General features: G+C 48.4%; 1 pseudogene; it reads right to left on the bottom strand.

Moving 5' to 3' along the window:
* LOC102015385 overlaps positions 1 to 7,751 on the bottom strand; it is a 34,938-nt pseudogene that overhangs the window by 1,722 nt on the left and 25,465 nt on the right.

Below are 7,751 nucleotides of genomic sequence, written 5' to 3' on the forward strand. Positions count from 1 at the left end.
GGCAGTGTGAAAGACCAATCCCCTTCAGCAAATCGCTGAAATGTTAATGTGAAACGGCTCTGAAAATGCACACAATTTCTTAATGTGAAGAGCAAATGTCACATTGCTTCCCTCCAGTCCTGGCAGTGGCAGTGTCTGCCTGTACCTCCTGTGATGGTCACAGCCTTTCTTGGGCCTGCTTTTCTTCACACCCATGACAGCTGCACCCAGGCTAGAGGCCACAGGCCTGCTCCTGCCTGGACCTCCCCAAGAGAACACATTTTAGTCAAGCTGAGGACCCAAAAGGCCCCAGGGAACCCGGGTGATGTGTTAAAATCCCTGCAATGATGTGTGTGGCCTTTACTCATGAAAGTCACTCTCAGTATCTAAGGCTGAGGCTAGAAAACTTTCTATTCAGTGAAAGGCCAAGTGACAAACAGTTGGTCACTGTGGCAGGCTGTGTAGTCTTGGCTGTGACTGCTTACCTCTTTTGAGAGCGACACCCACACGCAGACCACTGGCTGTGCTTCAGCCAGTCTACAGACACTGACATCTGAATTTCACACACTATTCAGGTGAAACACAGTACTACTCCTCTTTGGAATTTATGAAAACATGAAAGCCATTCTTATCTCACAGGTGATGTGAGACAGGTGCAGGGCTGGCTTTGGCCTTTGAGATGCGGCTTGCCAGCCTGTGCCCCAGGCCCTGAATCCTATCACTTTCATTAACAAGCTTCTCAGGGATCCTCTGCAGGAAACCAGTTAGAAAGGGGGAGGGGCTGTCCAAGAGCAATCAGAGCACAAACAGCCGCTAAATTATGAGAAGACACAGTCTACACACAAGAATCCAAGGTGCCCAGTAGCCTGGAGTGAGCAATGCCAGGAGCCCCAAAGGCATCACTGGTAGAGGCGGCCACTAACATTTCTAATGGCCCATGTCATCACATTATGAGTTAGGATACACTCTGGGTGCTTTAAGGAATCAGGAGAGTAAAGCAAATAGTACAAAAGCATCGCTACCAAAAATGCTTGGAAAACAAACAAGTTCTCCCTTGTGAGCAAATACTCAGACACCCGGAGCGCCATAAATTCCAGTTCCACGTCACCATCCTCCAGTGCTAAGGGAGCAGCGTCAAGTACCCAAACTACACAGGGAAAACGAATCACACAGGGCTTGGGAGTCAACGGGGGGGTGAGGCCGGAGCCCTGCGTTACTCCAGTGCCCTTTCAAGGCACTTGACGTTCCATCTCCATGTGTGAGTCACCATTTCCAAAAAAACTTATCTTTATTTTCTTCTCAATTCCAAGAATCTCCTCTTACCCTGGCCATACTCCAACAGGTGGCACCTGTCGGCCCTGCTCTCCATTCTTAAATGCTTGGTTTTCTTTCGGAAAGGTCCAACGCCTTCCACAGCTAGGCCACTGGAGAGCAGGAAGCTGCCCTCGGGCCTCCGGAAATGGTGGACAATCTCATAGCTCGAGGACTTTGGTGAGTGCAATCCTGGTTCTTTCGCAGAGTCTTCTGATTTCCCTGAATGCCTCCCTTTTTCTTTTTCTTTTTGTGTTTGTGGAAGTCAGCATCAGAGTACACTACGGGAAGATCTGGATCCAGCTGATGCCTACAGAAGCACCAACTGGAAATTAGCAACCCAAACACCAGCACCACCTCAGACAGGACCTGGCCCTGTCGTGACCACTTACTGAGGACACTCAATGTACAGGCATAGGTAAATGCTTATCTAGTTAAAAGTGGGTTCTCTACTTTCAGCTGTAGTAATTTTTAAACCCAGGGCCATAAATTCACCAACTTCAACTCCACCTGTGGCTTCCACCCCTCCGCAGCACTGGGGCTGTTAACTGGGACATGGCTGGCAGGACTTAAGGGACATCTCCTGAAATCAGTGGCTGAAAGCAGGAAAGAATGAAAGAAAGATGAAAAAGAACATTCTGCTATGTGTCGCAGGCATGGAGGATGGAGAGACTTGTGCTTTGATTTCCTTTCCCCCAAAGTAACCTTTGCCTCTTTACATATAGCTTTGACAATCTTTTGCTGGGATTTTTATTCTAAAAGAAGTAAAATAGAACACACGAGGATTCTACTCATGTTCCCTGGTCTTGCTTTGAAACAGTCAGTTTCAAGGCAGCTGCCAGGGCTGGGTGCATGGCCCACTGGCAGAAAACTTGCCTCCTGGGCACACGGCTGTGGGTTTCATCCCCAGCAACACACACAGACACACGCACACTCACGCGCACACACACACACACAAACATATCAATTTAGCATTTTAAAAATGCAAAATATTTAGGTTACATATTGAAAATCAAAGACAAAGACCAAGAAAATAAATGATGCCCAGGCAGGCAGGCAAATAACAGAACCGTGCCTTCCCACTTTCTTCAACCTGTGTAGTCACTAAATTTGAAAACAACATAACAGGAAAATGTGACTACACCTGACAACCGATCTGGAAGTCAGAGATCCCCAGGTTACTTCTACAGAGCTCACCTTTCCTCTGAGGAGAGTTACAGAGCATTAACCGAGAAGGGCAAAGTGAGACATTCTATGATACATGAAGTAAGACAGCTTAAAAGCTGCACCGTTTTAGAAATGTGTAGAGACAGTGAAGTCTCGGGACCCACAGAGAGGAGAAATTCAGACCTGCTGGTAGAGCCCGCCCTCACCTGTAGTCTCGCTCTTGGTGTTTGTCTTTAGATTTCTTTTTCTTCTTTGATTTTTTGCGCTTCTTCGCCTTAGGCTCCTCCAGGTCTCTCGGCAGGCTCCTGTGGGCTTTCTTCTCCACGTGACTGTCCCTACTTTCTGCGCTCGCGTACCTGCGTTTGCGTGACTTCATGCTTTCCTGTTCATGAAGCCGATAGGCCACAGCCACTGTCATCAGCGCCGAAGGCCGCCTTCTCCTGGGGATAGCGCTCGGGGTGCAGAGGGAAAGAGGGTGCAGCTCCTGTGCGTGGGCTGTGGAAGTGGGTCCGCTCCCTCACCCGGGCAGGTGGCTCCCGGCCCTTCCTGGCCCTGGAGGAGTCCTTGTGTGGCCGCGTCATACTGGGCTCCCTGACTGTGTAGGGGGTGTACCTATCGGGGTGGTACCTGCACCTGTCCCACCGCATCTTCTTAGGATAGTGCTTCTCCTGGAGCCAGACACGCTCACTGTCTGAGTGGTGGTATGGCTCCGGTCCTGGTCAGCCTTGCTCGTGGTTTGTGAGTGGTGGTAGCTGTACCTGCTCAGACTTTGGTGCTCGCCTGGGCTGACTCTCTCACCATCGCAGAGAAGGTGCTGGCTCCCGTCGCAGTGCTCCATGACGTGGCACTTGTGCTTGCTGTGCTTTCTGGCATAGGAGTGTTGCTTTTTGTGACAGTGGTCCTCAGTCCTGTTCTGACTCCTGCTCCGACTTCTACACCGATTCCTACTCCAACTCCGACTCCTACTCCTACCTTTGTGCACACGTTCCTCCCTGGAGGAGTGGTCTTGACAATTATGGTAATGTCCTCAGTCAACTTTTCTAAGGCTGCTGATTCTCTCTTTAACTGGAGGGTGATCTGGAGCTTTCTGCATGGCCTTACCTTCACTGCACCTTCCCCCGAGACTGTGCTCAGGGATGGGCACCTGTGATCCTAGGTGGCGGGGCAGAGGGCAGCACGACAGCAGATACACCTGTGCTCTGGGACGGGGCCTGTGTGTAACCACACTTGTCTCTGCTGAGGTAAATTGAGAGCTCATGCTCACATCCACCTTCCGAATGTGCGGGGGGAGCCGAGCTCAGCTTCTCCGCTGTTTCTGCTGGACCAGACTCCTGCAGGCTCTCCATTAACAACCCTTTGACCTCTTGGGGGGTTTCGCCGGTGTCGTGTGTTAAGTTCCCAGCGTCACAGAGTTCAAGAAGTGGGTCATCCTCTGTGCTTGTCTTGTTGGTGTTACAGAGGTTATTTACAGTGGGCAAAGACTCATCAGGCTTGGCTGAACTGTTTTCTGAGACGACTTCTTTGGTAGATTTGATGCTGCTGTCAGGTGGCAGCAAAGCCTTCTTAAACTCACTGCACAGACTTGTGATGGGGTTTAGTGTCTCATGGGAACCAGCAGTGGCACTGCTGGTCTCAAGCTCCACAGCAAGGTCCCCTGACGGACTTCACTCTGTTCCAGGTGGACTGCATCCCTGCCAAAGTAAAAAGACAAACTAATAGCACGAATGCTGTATAGTTTTTGTCATGGCTTACATTTACTAAATATTTTATCACTTTAACTATAGCTGGGTACAAGCCACTATCAGGCTATCATCTGTGGACACCAAGTTTTCTCATTAAATAAAAACAAAATGTATATCAACCCTATTTGTCAGCAACAATAATTCTGCAGCTCTAGACTTTTCCTGTTTCCAGATGGACTTCTTATTCTTAAGAACTAACTGTAAACAAAAGAGCTGAGTGATGATGGGCTGCTGCCTCTCCTGGCTCCCTTCTTCCTCTTGGAGCCTTGGAAGCAGAGCAGCTCTTTCCCAACAGAGCCAACAGCACCTCGATTTATGGAAAGCAGGGACTCACTGAAGCTCTGGGAAAACCTTCTGTAGGTAATGCGGGCTGCCCTTGGCAGCTGGGAAGTTTTTGATGCACTCTCAAGGTTAGCTGACACCTGTAGGAAGCCATAGAACACCTACTGTGGTCTCCACTCCTCAGAGAGGAGATGACCTGTACCAGGTCCCCATGGGAAGTTAGGTGCCATGAGTGTAGAAGAGGGACCCTTGGGGCTGCACACAAAGGAAGGCGTGCTTGGTGGCGTTCATACATGGCCTCATTTATGCAAATGTATAATAATTCTCTGCACATTGAATTTGGGGACCAAAGTGCATTAGGAAAGAAACAAGGGGAAAGTCACTGTGCAAATCACAGCACATCCAGCCGTTCTTTCTTAAGGTAAAGTGGGAACGTGTGTTCTCTGCTTCTCCATTCTTCTTAAACAGTTCCACATCCCTAACTCTGTTCTCAGGGCCATCCGAGGTTGCCACAGCACCACGGAGGAAGGCTCCTCACCCCACGTCCTCACATCCATGGGGGTGAAAATCCCAGTTATATTATTGCCTCAGTTCTCACAGACACTACACTCTGGGAATCCAGCAGTTGTGTAACTGAGAGATGGTCACACTGTGTTGTGGCTGGGAGCTCACTACATGTCGTTCACCACCACAGCACGACAGCCCAGATGCCAAATGTGGACACAGTGTTTACGCTGAATGGTCACATGAGGCACCTGCAGGCGGCGAGGGTGGGGCAGCCGCCACCTGATGCTCCTCGTCCTGCTGCAGTAGTTTCACCTGCAGTTTCCAGACTAGGCAACTGCGGCTGCACTTCCAATTCCTTTCCTCTTACTCCCAAGTCACATTACAGCTGCGCCAATTCATTGATTTTTTTTAAAAAATTGAATGCGGGGACAAATTATATTCTCTGCGAAGTTATTTTCAAATTTCTAGAGAGGGCCTTACAAAATAATTGTTTCATGACAGTTTGGGACTCTTCTTTCTCTAAATTCAGTTCATTCATCACTAAAAAGATGAAATGAGAAACCACGTGGAATCAGATGCAAAAGTGTGCACGGGCACTGCGAGCCAGAGCAGGCGGCACAGAAGAACACAACAAGCAGTCGCAGACTGTTGGGGGCTAACAACAGTTAACTGTTGTTAACTAACAGTTAACTCTGGGGGCTCAGGATGCTCACAGTAACACTTTTACAGAGTTACAACACTGCCACATCCACTCACTGTTGGATTTTATACTGTGAAGTTCACTTCCTCTGAATTTATTCTTACTTTACCTGGTTTCATCTATTGGGCCTTTTACTTTGTTGCTAAGTTTGAAAATCTCTAAGATTTTGTCTTCCGGAAGAGAAGGCAAGGAAGCAGGTATTAACTACAATAAAAAACAAAGACATATCAACAATAGCTTTGAGCTCTGTGCTGACTAAAATCTGGCTGAGTGAACGGGCCAGAGATGAGGCTCAAAGCCAAGCCTTCCCCAACAAACTCACTGCTCCAGGAAGACTATCTGCTTTAGAAAAGGGATTTTTGGAGTGTAAAGCAGGCTGGACTTGGCAACTGGCACCTTCGAATGACAAGCCATTTTCCTTTGGGTCACTGTCTGTACTCTTAGCACCATTTAGAGTGACAGTTTCTTGAAGCTCATGTGGCGGGGCCTCCTCATCTTCTGCTTCATGGCCAGCACAGTGAACAGAGGCCATCCTGCCCGTACTGTTCTCCTTGGCCAGGCCCTTGGACTTCATCAGATTCTTCAGATAACTCTGTGCTATAGGGTGCTAGCACACTGGAGCTCACCTGGGACTTCCCATTCATCACTGGCTTGGAGCACGACTTGCTTGGGGAGAGTGGCTTTGCCATTTTACTAGAAACTGACATTGTGGATGCATTCAAGGTAGACTGAATCGTAGAACAGTTTGTGATAGTAGGAGGAGGAACAGGCTCGTTAGGGGCCTCCTAGGAACTGCTATGTTGGTTAGGCTGAGATTGTGCTTGAGTGAACAGGCAACTTGTTATGAATACTGATGGTGAGTTTTTATTTCACAGAAGGGCTATTAACTGACCAGTTTTGAGAGAAGTAAAAGCATTAACAGGACTAGCCCTGCTGACACTGGGATTTCCATTAGGACTGGACATGGAACTGCTTGGCGTGTCTTTCAGTGGCCCGGTCCCATTCAAGTGAGGTGAATTCTGCAAGGAGGAAAGCCACAGCCAGGCCAGCACTCCAGAATCAGGGTCTGCTCCAGCCAACGGCCTGCCCACTTTGGTCTTGTGAGTGACGGGTTACACAAATCATGAACACCGCCTTTTTCTTTCATCTGCTCTATGTGCACTGTTCATAGGCCCTAATTTTTTGGAAATTAATCTACACACAGGACAAATATGTCTGTCAGAACACAACCCTCTAGACAGGGGTTCACGTACATTCTCCTTGGCTGGCTTCCTGGGAGGCTACCATGGTATAGACAGAACTTATGCCAGCTTACTAGCCTCCAAGCAAGGGAGAAAGCACATGCGCAGAAGGAAAGGCCGCTTCAGGCACTGCTTGTGAGGTTATGACTGCCTGTCACCACCCAGGGGTGTCTCGGCATTGTACTTGTGCAGTTCTGTTGCTCTAGGTTGCATTACTACCGCTGAACCTCTGTGACAACACAGGTGACAGCTGGTTCACAGATGAATAATGTTTGGCCTGTCGGTGTTTTCTTAAATATCTGAATTAGCTGCTGTCTTTAAAAAACCAAACAACTCTTAAAAGTCCATCACAGCTGCCCCTTTCCCTACGCACATACTTTCTGGTTTGCCTGTCCCCCAGTATCACTCTGAAGCAGAGCCCAACTCATAAGGGCATTTAACTGAAACAGAGCCCAATGTCTACCAACGAAAAGCATTCAACTAGATAATCTGATAGTTCAAGCCAAATGCAAACTGAAAATCTATAAGGCACATGGGTATGATCACAGCTTTGGGGACAGCAGATGGAAGAATGGTGCACACTCCTAAGATGGCTACGTGGACATAAAGTGTCCTTGTAACAGGATCGCTTTCCTGATGTCTAATATGAGTTACAAACTCACCTATCTGACCCATGAGTACAGTCCAAGTCCACAGTGGGTGCTAACCTTTAGATATACTCACACCAGATGTTCCTCTCGACCACCCTGTGCACACTGAGATTGCCGTATACTTAATATTTTGTATTAAAGGGCCTGTATAAACTTTTTTGACAAGAAATCC

The sequence above is a fragment of the Chinchilla lanigera genome, unplaced genomic scaffold (assembly GCF_000276665.1).
Source record: "Chinchilla lanigera isolate Chin_1 unplaced genomic scaffold, ChiLan1.0 scaffold00059, whole genome shotgun sequence".
NCBI classification, from domain to species: Eukaryota; Metazoa; Chordata; class Mammalia; order Rodentia; family Chinchillidae; genus Chinchilla; species Chinchilla lanigera.